The following is a 17,731-nucleotide window of genomic DNA, read 5'->3' as shown; positions in this document are numbered from 1 at the left end:
ATCAAACTCAGGTGAAGAGATCAGAAAATGCCCTAAAGGGAAGGTAGTTTCTAATGCCAACTTCAAGAAATGAGAAGAATTTCAACAAGCTTAAAATAGAAATATTCATCTAGAGAGAAGGAAAAGTATGAGCTGGGACAAGAGACCCAGACATTAAGGAATAATGCAGTAAGGAATAGTGATTTGAAGTGTAGCAAAAATATGATAGGACATGTACCTAAAGAAAAAATAGTCAAATCACTGCAGGTCTTTGTTCTGTGTTAGTGGAATAGCAGAGATATTCTGAATTAAAATAATTTTGATTTATAGATGAAGACTAGGGAAGAGAGACATGTCAAGGGCAACTTTAAGACAACAAATGATTAGAGCTCAATGCAGATATTAAAATTAATAAGAATATGGAAATCAAGAATGGGGAGAAAGTTTGCCTATGTGCATGCTGAATTTGATTTGATTTGAGGATGTGACAAAAGGAACACGCATTTATTGATGGTGGGAATGCAAAATGGTACAGCCACTTTGGAAAGCAGCTTGGGGGTTTCTTACAAAACACACTCTAAACATGCAACTCTGCAGTTCTGTTCCTTGGTATTTACCCAAAGGAACTGAAAACTTATGTCCACACAAAAACGTGCACATGGATGTTTATAGTAGCTGTATTCATAATTGCCAAAACTTGGAAAGAACCCAAATGATTTTCACTTTATGAAGATGAACTGTGGTACATTCAGACAATGGAATATTAGTCAGCACTAAAAATAAATGATCTATCAAGCCATAAAAAGACACAGAAGAACCTAAAATATACATTACTAAGTGAAAGAAGCCAGTCTGAAAAAGCTACATACTATACGATTCCAACTACGTGACATTCTGGATAAGGAAAAACTATGGGACAGTGAAAAGATTGCTTTCCGGGGCTTGAGATTTTGGGTAAAATAAATACACAAGGCACAGAAGATTTTTAGGGCAGTGAAAATACCATTTGATACCATAATAATGGGTACATGCTATTATATATTTGTCCAAACCCTTAGAATGTATCAGCACAAAAAGTAGTTCATAAACTATGGAGTTTCAGCGATTATGATGTCTCAACATAGGTTCATCAATTGTAACAAATATACCACTCTGGTAAGGGAAATGGGTCATGGATTGGCATGTGTGGAGTAAGGAGTACATTGAAAATCTCAGTACCCTCTCCTCAATTTTCTGTAAACTTAAAAGATCTCTTAAAAAAAAAATCTTAATTAAAAATAATCAACCCACATTCAAAGATAAGGAAGCACATAAAACTAGAATTCATGTATCAGAATAAGACAAAAGGAAAAAAAAAGAACCAAATCTTAAAATATTAAAATTTTTAAATGATCACATGCAGCTTTAAGCTAAATATGAATATTTTGTTTAAAGAAATAAAGCTCGAAAATATTTTGGAATTGGGGAAGAAACCATTAAAAGTAGCATAAAATGTGAAAAGTAAACAAATCTAGAATTTTTTTTAAAACCCTGAAATTAATAGCTTAGTGGATTAGTTTAGCTAAATTAGTGAACTAGGAGCTAAATGAAAAAGAATGCTCAGAGAACAATATAAAGAGATAAAACTTTTAATATAGAAAGAAGGTAAGAGACGTGAGGCTAGAGAAAATCCATCGTATATTTAATATGTTCATGACAAAACATGATTTATCTATTATTTTATAGGTTTGAGCTCATGCATCTTCATAATCTACATAAAGAATAAAAGTTTATAAGTTGATAAATGCTAAATACATTTTATAAAAAAGCTCTGCCTATGACTTTTAAAAATACAATATATTTTAATAATTACCAAAGGTAGGTACAGCTGATAAATAAGAATCAAATGAAAATAACTTGGCTCCAGTAAGTAATGGATTATTTCATTTCATTTCTTTTACTACAACAATCTCAAAAGGGAATAAAAGGAATAAATTGGTCTCCATATGTTGCACACAATTTATTGTTTATATTCTGCATATTTAAAATCCAGCTATATTGATTTGGTATTTATTATCCAAAATATTGTGATATTGTCTTACAATAATTATTTTAAAACTACTAATTCCTGTTTTCTTGAAACAGCATAAAAACATTATCAAGTTTTATTACACGTGTATTTTAATCAAAAATCAAAGCCAGTCAAGAGAACTTTGTTAGGAAGAACATATAAAAATCATATGAACAAAATTAAAACACGAGAGTACCAAAAAGGTGTCATGCTGAAGGTTTGTTTACATAAGTTGACATGTGATATCTTTACTTTGTGAAGAATTTTTTTTAACCCATTTTAATAACAAGCTTAAAACTATTCCCCAAATCAAAATATTCTCTCAGTGGCCTGCATTTCTACAACAAAGATAATGAAGTGGTCCCTAAAAGATGTACATTTCTAGTAGAAACATTAAAACAGACACGAATAACGGATATGGTCCCATTGCCAGAACCAAAATTGCAGTAAATATCTTGAATGTTTCCTAGGTGCTTGGCATTTAATATTAAACCAAAAGGATTATTATGCTACTTATAAAGCTTATTATGCTACTTATTTCTAATTAATCGAGCAAAACAAATGAGCCAAAAGTCTTCCAAATTTAATACAGAACTAAAAGTAACACATCATTCTTTTAGATCCTATACCTGAGTTAGAAATGAATTTCCAAATAAAAGGAAAGGACTAGTTTCTTTACAATCTTCTTATATTTGAAATGCAAAATCATTTTAAAAATTGCAACCAAATAAAGAAACAGCAACAAATCTAAAATATGTGTGGCGAAATGTGAAATTTATTCCAAGGTAGAAATGAAACAGGAAATGACATTCTCAGAATGATTTCCCTAAAAGCACGTATTAGCTCTCTGAAAGGCCCTTTCGGTAAACCAGTGATTACAATGAAGAGAGTTTGGCGATGGGAGAAGTGGGGACTATCCCTGCAGAGACCAAGTACACTACAACAGAATGGGAAAGGAGTAGCAACTGAAGCAGAAGTCATGCCGACGCATCATTCCTTTGTCTTTTAAAATCATAGCTTGCTATCCAAAGAAAGACTCTTACTGCTGTGAAAGGATTTGTTGGATATCTCCTCACACCTGTATTATTAAAGAAGAAAAAATACCAAATGCTGAAGAGGATGTGAAAAAATTAGGACCCTTGTACACTGCTGGTGGATACGTGTAATGCAATCACTTATATAATGCAATCACTCAATACATAATCACACTCATTTTTGTTGGCTATTTCTATTTAGTAGTATGATTGTGTCATCCAGGTAGCCACATAAAATTTCTATAGTCTCATAAAAATGTTATTTTGACTAGAATTCTAATTGAAAATAATTTCCCTCAGAACACCAATTTATTTTTTACTTATTTCCAATTACAGAGATAAGAAATCTAAGACAATCTGATCTTCAATCCTTTAAATTCATTATGTATGTTTTCCCTCTAAGTATTTGAAAGATATTTTTTCTGGGGGGTGTCGTCACTTTCTTCAGAATACATTTAAGTTATGAGTCACATATCCTTCATAAATTTAGACCTGTCTTTTTGTTGCTGCTGCTGTTGTTAACCTTCATAATTTTATTCTTGGACCATACATACCTGTAATGACTTTAACTGCTAATGATTGTTAGAATCAATTTTAAAATATAGGATATTAGTATTCTAATAGATGTTTCTCCAACAGGGCAAATCAGAGCTACTCAATTCTAAATACGTACTTAAATCACCTATGAATTTAAATATATATACAGAACACACAAACACACATAGCCCCATCTCTAAAGATTTAGGTTATTTGGTATTAGGCCCCAGAAATATTTGGCTTTCTAGAGATTGGTAAATATTTAAAATAGCCACTAAAAAGATTATAAACTAAGATAACAAATGTAAAGTGAGAATGATAAAAGCTTAGACTCTTGGGTTTGTTTGATAAAGGAGAGACACATTTGTTCTGCTCCCTCTATGCATTGTTGTAGCTTATCCGTACTATTAGACAAAAGGGAACCAGAGCTCCCCTGGCTGTCGCAGCCATGAGCCCTTGGTAAGGATCTCTTTGGTTTAATATTAAATGCCATAAAACAAAAATATTAAAACAAAAAACCTGTTATTTAAAAGATCTGTCTCGATTTGTCAAACGTAAATTGAATTCACCTTTAAAGTTATCCTTTTTTCTCATAATATGTTCTCTGGTTATGCTAATTTAAAGCAATATACAGAACGGTGAGATTCTATGATCCTAAAAGAGAAAGTTATTTTCTTTTGGACTGGGCATTATTTTATGTTAAGTGTATTATAGTTCCCTCTGGTCAGGCCCTCTAATGCAAGACAGTTTAGGAGAAAGAGCTCAGAGGTAAGTAAAGTGCCCGATTACAAAGTTGTGAGCCTGGGCAATGTGCTAAAAAGGGGTAACAATGCCAGAGGGTGATGGAGGTAATTTCTCCTTTTCAGTTCTAATTTGTTTCTGCTATATGCTATAATTCCTTCCAGCAAAATTTCATTAAACAAAACTCAGCGTTGGTCTTGTATTAGCTGTAACTAGAGAATAATGAAAGAATGAAAGGTCTATGTCAGTATTTGGGGCAAAGCGAATCAGAAAATATTGGAACATCCTTTAAGGAGCTATAAGCTTTCCAAGTGAATGAAATGAAGCCGGAGACTAGTGGTTCAAATAAATGACATGTGCCACACAGATAATAAGCAGTTTATACTTCTCAAGAATCTTTAGAAACAGTCTGATGGGAACTAAGTTTTTTATCATCAACTAGCAGTAGTTAATCATAGTTCATGAGGTAATGGTGCCTCCAAAAGAGGAAAAGCTCAGCTGTCTGGCCCTAAGATTTTAGAACACGTTGAAGTGAAAGAATAGCCAAGTTTTGACAACATCAACAATGAACTTTTCTAATACCTGTGTCAACGAATCAATCAGTAATGTCTCTAGAACTGAAGTAAATTCCAACAGTCTGACTCCCTAGTGCTTTTGGGAGACTCAGTTTCATTGCAGAAGAAAGTTACCATTTTTATAATTACCTAGATATCTAAATTACAACTTAGGCATTCCTCTAGAAATTTATGTGAATTCATTATCAAAAATCTTACTCAGTTTGAAGAGAGCTTTATAACAGTTCTATAGCTGATCATAGGCTTGAGCTGCTAAGATTACTTATAATGATGAAGAAAACAATATTATTTGATCTGATTCTGGCCATCTTAAAAATGATTAATTTTATTCCTATCCCCCAAATGCAGTTGTTTCTCAAAAGGATGCAACTGATAACTAGTTACTAACCTATTGTGCGGGGAATGCAGTTTTTTTTTTTTTCAAATTATTTTGTGTGACAGATATGGTCACACATTACCTAAACCTTGAAAAAGGAGTCGCAACTCAGTATGCTATTGAAATGAATACTTCAAATAACTACCTACCTACTAGGAGATTTCTTATTTTGATGACAAATCTGTTTTTCCCCATTTGGAATTATGGAAGTTTCAAAAATACACTTATCTCAAATAGTATTTAATAACTTTTAGTATTACAACCCACAAACATTCTACAGTGTTATGCTGAAAGTGTTATATAATCAAAAAATACAAAGGAATATTTCTTCAAAGAAGTGCTTTTAAAACTTGGAGAAAAATACGTATTAGTAAAACAGATGGCATAATGAAGAGAATACAGGAATCTGCACCGAACTTTAATTTGCAATTCAGTCCTTATAAGTAAGACATCATAATAATGAGTTATTTAAATTTTGTTTATAAAAGCTATACTGAATAAAAGCTATAATATGGGGACATTTTTGAGCAAAAAAATTAGGTATTAAATAGCATTAATTTAAGAGATAATTTCAGATAATTTCAGAAAGTGAAACCATTAAGTGATTTGCTCTGTCAATATTTTAGATGCCATTTTTTTAGTGTTCTAGTGCTAGGAACAGGAAGAAAATGTTGAGCAAAATCAGATATGGTCTCGGCCATCGTGTAGTATACAACCTTGTAAAGTAGACAGATATTAAGTGTTCAGCAGCTAGATATGAAATTCTAAAGGTTGCACTCAAGATTTCTGATGGAATTAATTCTTCTAACGGGAGGGATCTTCTAAAAGTTTCACATTTGCCCCTTTCTCTATAATTTTAAGACATTATAAGCTCCAGCAGTTTAACAGGGAAATATCTGTCTTGGTCCGCACCCCATCTGCTTTTGTATTTATTCTTTCTTTCTCAACTCTGAATCTAAAAGGCCATATACCAGTATTCAATCTATTCAGTTTTATAGAAGTTCTTGTTTAAAATTTTGCAAAAGTGGTGTGTGGCTTTGTATCATGTTTTACAAACTGCAGTTCAACATTAATTTACTAAAATTTACCGTATCTCTTTTGTATGGTCCATTTTGTCTTCAATATTTCTTTCCTCATGTTGAGTTGCTTCCTTAAGAACATTAAATAAGTGTGCTTTACCAAACCTAATTGTAACTATCAAAAGGAAACTGTAGTGTCATTACAAAAATTGTCAGAACAAATTAAGTCACAGAGAATGTGCTAATTCATTTGAGAAATTATGTTTTACAATTTGTTTCATTTTGTGTAGCTTAATGTAATTCTAAAAAAAGAATTTACACTCTTTAGAAAACGTATGCACACCATAGAGAATGACAGTTTTGTGAAAAGCTGTCTCTAGCTAAATGATATCTACTTCTAGACTTGAAAACAAACAAATGAACAGTATCTTAAGATTTATATAAAATTTATTATCTTTGACTTTTATATAAACATCTTAGTAACATTATTCCTTTAGAATGTATGATTAATCTCTCTGCCAAAAAAGTTTATGAGAAAACATAGTTAGGTGTCTGACACCACCTTTCATTCATGAATTCTACATTCATTTATCACTAGGCAGAAAATAAAGATAGTGAAAGATGAAAAAGAGATTACTCAGTTTAATGATTAAATCATTTTTGAATTTCAGTGTTTCAAATTATGCATTAAGAACTATTAGCATAAATATATGACTTAAACTCAAATACAAGCTTTTGAGGGTACAATTACATATACACGAAAGCTCTTAATATTATTAAGGGAAAGCATAGCCAAAAACAGCATTAAAAAAATTCTTTCAGATGTTGTTTTTGTTCTGGTGCCTACTAGTTTGAGAAAAGAAGGCAGCCAAAAAGAGTAGACTGGACAAATATATGGAGACCAAAAACACTGAGGTTTAATTCTGGTTTTACTACTTCCTATCTATACTAACTTATACTCAGTACACTAAAGCAAGTATAGTAAAGCAAGCAACTATACTAACCAAACTAAAGCCAGTATAAAGCCTCTCTGAACCTCAGGAAAAAAAAATGAAAATAAGTTACCTTTTCAGGTTATGGTGAGGATTTTAAGAGATAATACATTTAAAGTACCTAAAATGGTACCTGGTATATAGGAAAAGGCAATGAAAGATGGATTTTCATTGTTCAAAATGTTACCTAAAAAAATGTTTATCAAATTTTGACTGAGTGGTTAAATTATTTCATGAAACCAATACCTGAAATATATGTTGGTGATGTTTTTAAATATCAGTCATGATCAAAGTAGTAATTCTTTTTAAAACATGAAAAGTTGTGTTATATTCTCTAACATTTCAAAAATTTAAACATACAGAATAGTTGAAAGAACTTTACATTAAGCGCTCATAACTACCACCTAGATTCTACCATTAACGTGTTATTCTTTGTCATATATCTATTATTTCTCTACTCATCCATTAATGCATCTTATTTTTCATATTTAAAGTTGCAGATATCAGATTCCCTTTCTGAATATCTCAGTATACATATAATTATCAATATTTACAATTTTCTTTTTCCAATGTAAAACTTAGATGCAATTAAATGCACAATTCTTGAGTGTACAGTGTTTTTGACAGATATATATTTTGGTATATCCCAAACTCTATAAAACATAGGCCATTACCACCTCCCCAGAAAGTACATTATTTTTGAATACATTAGGAATATATGAAAAATAAATTAAATGGCTTTGCCATTTGTGCCATGTCATCTAGAGACAACAGAAAACTGAGATTTTATTACAAAGAGGAAGCCATGTACAAAAATGAGAGTAGGTAAGAAAATTATTCACTGAAGTACTGGAAGGGTAGTGACCAAATATTGTAGTAAGGGATCATTTTAAGTCCAAGGATCAGAATTCAAAGAACAGGAAATCATTGTTTACATTTGTGTACCAAATGGCAAAACATTCATATTCATGTGTACATACTCAACATCCATGTCTTATTTAAAAAGTGAACATGTTGATTTTATTATTAAGGAACAAATTTAGGTAAAACTTGTCAAGCAAATATAATACAAAGAGGAAAGATATATTATACAACTTTTATGTTAAATGATATAACATTATTAATATTGGGAAAGTAAATGATTCTTTGATGATGTTGAACAAAGAAAAACAAAACCAAAAAGAAAACCAAGCAAACAAAAAGATTTGAGAAACATGTTTTCCTTCTTTCCAGTGTTCTATACCTATGACTATGTCATTCTGAAATAAACTACAATGTTCAAAGTTAGGAAATTCAAAGGTTTGAAAGTTTGAAGTTAGTAGGATAACCAATTGTGGACAACGCTGAAATTCAGGGTAAGCAGAGTATAATCATGGCGTGCAGACCAAATGAGTTAGAGTAATGTTTCTCATGTAGCTGCAAAGGGTGCTTTTAAAATATCTGCCAGAGAAAATTGACTATGATCAAGCCATGTGTAATTATAATACATAACTAATTTCCAGTTTATTAACAAATTAGGTAACAGCTTGTATATGTTAGTATATCAGAAGAGTGCCATTCTGTATTATTCACCATGTATAGGATGACTGTGCATAAAAATAGCAAGACCAATAACAATTTTTAGTAGCATGAGTTAATGGCAAAAAAGTGGTCATTACAATAAGTAAAATGAGATGCTGATTTTCGCTTGTGTGATAGTCTAGTCTTGTCACTCATTAAAGGGCTTCAGTATAATCACATGAATTAAATCCTAAGGAATGATCTTCCTTCACTCATTTAACCCTATAAACCACATACTTATACATTTATACGCATACCCAATTTGAATCTGCTGCTTTAAGTAATCTATTTTCAATTAATTCCCTGGTATTCAGAAATCTCATCCATAGCCTACTTAACTTCTATACTTTTATGAAACTTCCAAGGTGACTTGAGGAATCATTTTCTTTTGCTGACCCATAGTTCCTAACAGGATGACATCAACCCACGAATGTTCAAAATTTCTTCCCACTATTTGCAGAGACCCACTTTCTTCCTGCATTCAGAATATATCGACTTAAACTTCATAAGAGTACTCCCTTCTCTTCCCCGAAGATCCTCCAAACTCAGTATAGCTACACTATTTTCACCTACCCAGGAAATGGAAAAAAAAAAAAAAGAAAGAAATTAAAGACAAAAACCATGGACCATCTTTAAACCCCACACCTAAATGCTCCATTTTCCCAAATAAAATAATTAATACCTGTGGCAAGGCTCAACTAGAGAGTATGCAAGTCCGGATGTTGTTTCATTTCAGCCCAGATGCTGCATCTCTCCTCCTATGTCCGTTGTATTTTCATTGATTTAAGGGACTTTTATGCTTGTTATCAGAAAATTTGGGCTGAAAATCCTGAAGAATTGTTTTTAAAAATCTATAATCCTTAGGCACCATAACTTTTGAAACCTCTCCTTTACGTCATATCAATATTAAACTTTACGAATATCCCAGTTTAAACAGTTTTGCTGAAAATCTTTAAAATGATTTTTATTGATTAGAACTATGTTAAATATGAATCATTTCATTTTGTCATACACATTTTATCAACACAATTGAGTTAAAGTTCATTGGTTCATGATGTTATTACTTTAAAAAATGTTTTTTAACATTCATAATTTAAAGAGTATATTCGTACTTATGTTTGTGTGTGGTGTAATGTGTATGTATATGTGCTTGTGTTGAAGTCTCAGAGAATTTTGAACACTTTTGCAGAGCTTACAAACTTTGGATACTGGGTTTATAATACCTGGTGTTTAAAATAGCCTCCCTAAAGCTAGCATTGATAACGTAGTCTGTAATGACTGCATATAAGAACTTCACACACAAGACTGACCTGACTTGGCTCATTAACTCACATCTCATTTATCCTTTCCAGTATGAAGACAAGAACAAGAGTCTTAATAATTTTCCTCCGCTGCCTTGAGTTTTCTAAAACCATCCATGTCTGCCTTTTCCTCAATATTACCTTCTTCATTTTTTCCTGGCTGCAAGTCTCTTAAGGATAGCAAACTACCATTTCATTCTGTTTATCTGGAATCTTCTCACTCACCTAATCACTTTATATAAAATTCCTACATAACCCTTTTAGAAAGTAAGGTAATATCAAATCAAACTAGAAGTTGCAGAACATAAGAAGCCATATTATTTGTACCTCTTTATATTTTAAGTTATTAATATTTTGGTATATTCTGCTTACATATTTTTGTCTTCATAGTATATAAACCAACTTATTTTACTACTTTTTTAATAGTGGTGTGTGTGTGTGTGTGTGTGTGTGTGTGTGTGTATGTGTGAGTGATTACAGGTAACAACTGATCATCACAAACACCGAGAAAAATTTCAATACAGTAATTTTTAATGAAAACATCCAGAATCCCCTCACACACAACTACTGTTAATATTTTTCTAAATGCCCTTATGGTGTCTTATAATGATTTCAACACCTGTACATGCTTAGAATTTTTAAAAAACCTATGTCATTCTGAATTTTGCTAGAAATTATCTAAGTTCTGTAAACTAAAAGTCACTAGTTACATCTGAGAGAAATAATACCAAAATGAAGAGAGGAGGAATGGTTGAATATTATATTCTGGATAACGAGTCACCAAAATTATATTTTTCTATCTCACTTTTCAGGCAAAAAATTAGATGTGCCTTGAGGAATTCGACTAATTTGACTCAAAACTTAATAATAATGAAAAAGGAGCTCCCATTTCTATGCCCAGTTATAATATATAGCAGTGAAGTTAGCAGTTTACCATTACTATCCTCACGTTCAGAGTTTCCAATCAGACTTAAGAACAGATAAGGTGGTAACTTGGGACTATGGCAGCATGAAAGAAGATGTGAAAAGTCTGAGAATCATCTCTCCAAAAATCAAGTATGAACAAAACGATCAAAAACAACCAATCCCCAGGGCTCAGGAACTTGACCAAAATAATTGATAAGCATTTACTCATGAAAACTTTCTAGTATTTTGGGTAAGAAGACTAGCAGGAGGCTGTAAGGGTTATTGCCTGCAGCTGTTACCATCTCCCCCAACCCAGCCTCATTAGATTTTACCATGAAAACCAGCAGCATCTGTGCCACAGGTGGTAGACTTGTTTTTAGAAAGAAGGCAAAGATTCATGCCCGGTGTCATTTTTAAACAAGTAGCAAACAGTAAGAAATGAATGTGAAAACATACTGCTCTCTTACCTTGAGGTTGTAATCCTAGGTCAGGTGGGTGTGGTACAACCAAATATTTAACCAAGAGAACCTGGAAATAAGAGATGGAGGAGGGCTAGATAACCTGTCCAAATAACCCTTCCTTGCTGAGAAATTTTGCTCATGTACAAGGAAGAACTGAGAATGCCTGGAGGAAAGTAAAAGCCAAAGCAGAATTAAGGTATGTTTGAATTTTGAATGCACTCCCCAAACCACACATAAATCTAGCAACAAAGAATGTAAGCGTTATAGGACTGAGTGTCTGAATGCATCCTCTGCCCAAATTATTAGCTGACCACTAAATTATGTAGACACACAGGATAATTCTAAAAATCCAGTCTAGAATATAAGAATAAGATTTAGTAAAACTGAACAGAGTTATCAGTGATCAACTACATCAAAAGAGACAGTTAAGTCTTGGAAGACAAAAAAATAAAATCAGAATCAGGTAAAATAATTGCTGAAAAATATGCTATAGTATGTAAAATATCCAGTTTTCAACAGCAATAAAAAACCAAGAAACATACAAAGAAACAGAATTATGACCAATAATTAGAATAAAATATTATCAGTAGAAACTGACAAAGTAGGCTAAATTGAATCTAACTGGAAAACATTTGAATCAACTATTACAAATATGCTCAAATTAAAAAATCCATATCCAAGAATTTAAAAACAATGGTAAATATATACATGGGACAACAATCAGCCTTTTAAATATTCAAACACACTAACACAAAGTGTCATATTTTTCTATTAATTAGTTAATTTATAGGAACTTTAAATATGATCCCTAAACCAAGTGAGGGTTTAATGTATAACGTATTCTCATTATTTAATTCCAAAACTGGACAAATACTTTTTTGAGCATCTACAAAGTCCTAGGCACTGTTTTAATTTCTGAGCACATAGCAGTGGAGAAAACAAAAATTCCTGCCCTTAAGGATGTGATATTCTAAGGTAAATAAGACAATAAACATAACAAGAAACTTAAATATTGTAATCATTCAGCAAACAAGGATCCTCAATAGATTAAACAGAACTTATAAAAAATGAAAAAAATATTTTGCAGTTGAAAATTACAATAGCTAACATGAAAAGTCACAAGATGAACTCAACCACAGATTTGAAATGGCAGAAACTAAAAATGTGCCCAGTAAAAAATGAGACAGTACCTGTAGTTTCATTCAGGTCCTCCATGTAAACAGCTTGCAAGTCATCACTCCTCTTCTTACTGTATGAAATATCTTGTATGAAGTATGAAATATCTTGACAGTCCAAAAATTAACGACTTTTCTTGGCTCCAGCAAGGAAAAGAATTTGCCGGACAAATAGCCAAACTAAAATAGAAAAAGTCACGTTGTCACAGCTGAGATCTATTTATTCTGAGCAGAAGCTGCCAGCTGCTACCGTTTTCCCCAGTCCCAAGAATCTAGTAGGAATACCTGTTGGTAATTTATGCAAATTGCTGAAAGCTGAGTGAGAACTAGTGTGAGAATGAAGAACTTCTATGGTCCAGGGTTTGGGGAGTGCATTCAAAATTCAATGGTCCATGCCGGTTCTCACAATGAAAAGCCAGGAAAAGAGCCCATTCTGGTTCTGATTAGGAGACAGGAAGAGTATCCCTCATGAAATACTCCAGAGCATTCTTTATAACAAAGGCCTACTCTACAGAGGAGGAGACTCCACCAGAAACTTATTGCACCTGCGGAAAGAGCATTTCTTTCAAGATGAGGTCCCGTGATCTTCCTGCTGGGGAACTACGTGGCTGGAGAACCACAGGCATACCTTGTTTAACTATTCTTTGCTTCATTGTGCTGCAGAAGTGTTGCTATTTTTTTTTTTTTTTTCCAAATTTAAGGCAAGACCTTCCACCAGCAAAAAAGATTTTGACTCACTTTATTAGGATACTCGGTGGTCTGGAACAAAAGCCACAGTATCCCCAAGGTACACTTGTGCTTGTGAAAGTCATGGACCAGAGAATGCTTTTGATGGGCTCTTGTGAGAAACAGCTGAATTTAGGGCTAAACAAGAAATGGGGAAGATGTACCTGAAACATCTTGTAGTGCCAGAAAGTAAGAAAATACTCAACAAATACCACCACCACCACCACCACCACACACATATACACACACAATAACTCACAATGTCAATGGCACACAGGAGGCAACTGAAACAGCTCCCAGTGGCCAAAGATGGAAAAATTAGAACAACAAGATTATAAGCCAAAGTATAAAAGAAATATTCGTGCCTCCTTGATTCCCAACTAATATAGGTAAATAACTAAATAAATAAATGGGGAAGAAGGGACAAATCTGTGCAGAAGAATTCCAAATAACTTATGTAGGCACCTCTTTCTGAAGGAGGTAGAGCACAGCTCTCAACTCCTTTGCCTTGTGCATAGTGAATTCCTTCTAAAGAGACAGAAAGGCAGAGAAAGTAATTTTACAGCACATCTGCCAGGTGTTTCAGGTTCACATCAATAATGACAAGACAAGTCATGTTGGTAGTCTGGACCCTTGATACGATATGATGAAAATGGCATTTTACTTCTCTGACCTTCCTCTCAAAAAGACAAATACAGTAGAATTAGGAGAAAAACATCAGACAAATCCCAATAGAGGGACACTTCTAAAACTACTTGAACAGATTTCTTCAAAACAGTCAAGGCCACAGGCACAAGGTGCCTAAGGAGACATGAATATTAAATGTAAGGGTACTCCTGAATGGGATCCTGGAACAGAAAAAGGACATGAGACAAAATTTAAGAAAATCTCACTAAAGTATGTAGTTTAATTAATATTAATATATCAATATTGGTTCATTAATTATAACAAATTTACCCATACTGAAGTAAGATTTCATAGTTGTGAAAAGTGCAACATCATTACTTTTTCTACAATTCTAAAACTGTGTTCAAATTAAAAGTTTATTTAAAAGAAGAAGAACGAGGTCTGTTGAAAGGGCCTAGAAACCAAGCTGAGAGATCTGTTATACAAATCCAATTGAGATATCTCTGTTAAAATAATTGCATTTCAAAAATGTCAAAACCATGGAAGGCTGGGGAATGTGACTACTTACGACCTGGATCTCTGATCCATCAGAGCCTCGCTTCACAGACCTGTATTCTAACTATTGTCATGGATTCAGAATATTTGTAACTGGATGAATGCAAATGTTACATCTTTGAGGGTAGGGCACCTCAACAAGACATTATCTCAATGCTAACTCTTTAGCTGAGTCTTTAATAATGTGTTCCAAATGTTCTGTTTAGCTGCTTCGAGGCATGCATTAACTATAGAGATCAGTGGATTTCATAAAATTGCCTTGAACTGATTCTTTGTGAAACTATTGTAATAAAGCAGCCATTCTATAAGATGAAGACTTGGGTAGTGATGAAGGCAGGGCCACTGTAGACAGGAAAAACAAATCTTCAACCAGTATTGTCATCAATCCAGTAAAGACGAATTACAGACACCTTCAGCGTGGGAAGGTTTGATGTCGTCGTCTCACCACTAACTGGCCAACTGATAGGAATTATTGTCCACAATCCAGTCTTAGCTTCTGAACATTACACATCAGCATGTTTACAAAAAATGTTCAGTTTTGAAAATATAATAATTAATGAACTGAACTTATTAGATTGAAAGTTAAATTACTTCCTCAGAAGAAGGATATTTTAACAAATTGGATCTTAGAACTATCAGAGCAAAAAAATTGCCTTAGATAATTTTAATCAAATTTTAATAACATTTAAATAAAAAATCAAATCATTCTGGCCATATTTCTGTCAAAGGATGCATGACATATGATTGCTTGCATAATTTTATGATTTGTAAAGTTTTATGTGTTACAAAAGTACCTACCTGAAAAATAAAAGCCTATACTCAACCATTTGAGAATATTTTATTCAGCCTATTCATTCTTAATTGCTGTATCTCAGTTTCCAGAGTTCTCAATTTCCCAAAGAAGGTAAATGGTAAACAGTTTGTCATTAAACTATTAATGACTAACATGTAAATAACTACCATTTATGTCAAATAAATCAACAGGAGTAATAAATGATTTAATGCTTCCGTGCATACAGTTATACAAACATTTATTCATGCTCTATCATGAATAATGTTCCACAGTTGATCAAAAAATATCTAAAGTAAACATATTCTCTCTTAATTATAAGTTTAGCTTTAGTGTCCTTTTGAATTCACATATAATATTTAAATTAGGTTGGGGGGCAGCCCAGAAAACTAAACTTGTTAGGAGTATTTCTATACAATGTTTCTTCCTGATACGTAATTTAAGTGGCATGGTGATTTTATTCATCTGGACCTAAATATGGGCTAAAAAAAACCCCTCATCTTATTGGATTATAATAATATATGGACACCAAGTCAATCTTTATATTTAATTAAGAGATATACCTGGTTTTTGATTATAGTTGAGGACTTACTCTGTAAAATAAATATAATTATAATAGAAAATTATAATCGATCAATATTTATAAATCACTTGACTATGAAGTATGCTTCTCTGTTAAAATTTAAAGAGCTGAGTTAACACCAAAACATACTCCTCTTTCTATGAAATCATCATCATATTCTTCCTTTCAGGGCATCAAATGGTAAACTCCATGAGAGAAAGAACTTGTCCATCTCATTGTTTAACAATTCCAGTTACTAGTTAGTCTGCCTGGAAAGCATTGAATGAATCTCTTCTTCAGAAAGGCATTCAATATGCATGTTATCCATCTTTTTCCCAATTCCTGGATTTTACATAAGATCATAATCTCTATTCTGACTGCATTTCTTATTCCATATCAAAAACTTCAATCATTGAACAACAAAATATTTTAAGAAACAAAATTTCTAAGAAACAAAATTTCAAAATGTGAAGAGTATATAATGTTAAAGGAATGTGGCCAATAAAAAAGTTGTAGAAAATAACATGTATAATTTTGAATAACAAAAAATTCTGATTAAAAATTAAAATATGAAAGCATTTAAAGAAATCAATATAGCAGCAAGGTTGCTTTATGAGGGTACAGACTTTGAAATAACCAAGTATGAAGGAGCAGCCAGAAAACAGAAAATACAAAATAACAAAATAAACCCATAATAATTTTGTCTGTTGTATTAACTGCAGAGTATGAACCACTAAGAATTAAGCACAACATTTTTTTCAGTTCTTCTTGAAACAGAAAGAAAGAAAGAAAGAAAGAAAGAAAGAAAGAAAGAAAGAAAGAAAGAAAGAAAGAAAGAAAGAAAGAAAGAAAGAAAGAAAGAAGAAGAAGAAGAAGAAAGGAAAAGGAAGACGAAGGAAGGAAGGAAGGAAGGAAGGAAGGAAGGAAGGAAGGAAGGAAGGAAGGAAAGAAGGAAGGAAGGAAGGAAGGAAGGAAGGAAGAAAGGAAGAAAAAGATATGACTAACTCCAGTAGATAGGCAATATGTTAACAGATGGCAGGGAAAAAAATCTACCTTTCTGTTTAGCTTCTGTATTTTCTAATAAAGAAGATAATCTTCAACATGAAATAATCAAATAGAATAAAAATAGATTTGGAATTAAAATCCATGGTTGAGGAGGATCTGGTGAGAGCTCACCACATGCCTTTACGTGAATTTAGGAATCCTGATCAAGGTGAGTTAGATCATAGGGCCAAAGGTTTGCAAAAATGATCATGGGTCCAGGCACCACAATGTATTTGAGAATTCATAGGCAAGACATAGTTAACATAAGATTTAATATAGACAAATATTGTGGATTTTCGAGGGAAAATTTGTAGTCTCGTGCAGGCTGCATATACTTGGGTCTTGTTTTTTTATACATTCAGCTACTGTATGCCTTTTAATTAGAGAATTAAACCATTACATTTAGAGAAATTATTGGTAGGTAAGGACTTCCATTCACCATTCTTTTAGTTGCTTTCTGATTGTTTTCAAGTTCTGTTCCTTTCTTCTTCTCTTGCTATCTTTTTTGTGAATTAACGATTTTTTTTTAGTAGTAATATACTTTGATTCTTTTCTCTTTATCATCGTGTATCTATTACAGGTCTTTGCTTTATGATACCAAGAGGCTTATTTAATATATCTTATAGTTATAACATTCTATTTGAAGCTGGCAACAACTTACATTTTTTTTAAAGTTCTACACTTAGCCCCTTTACATTTTATGTTTTTGATGTCATGATTT

The sequence above is a fragment of the Pteropus alecto genome, unplaced genomic scaffold (assembly GCF_000325575.1).
Source record: "Pteropus alecto unplaced genomic scaffold, ASM32557v1 scaffold166, whole genome shotgun sequence".
In the NCBI taxonomy this organism is placed as follows: domain Eukaryota; kingdom Metazoa; phylum Chordata; class Mammalia; order Chiroptera; family Pteropodidae; genus Pteropus; species Pteropus alecto.
This window is presented reverse-complemented; position numbering follows the sequence as displayed.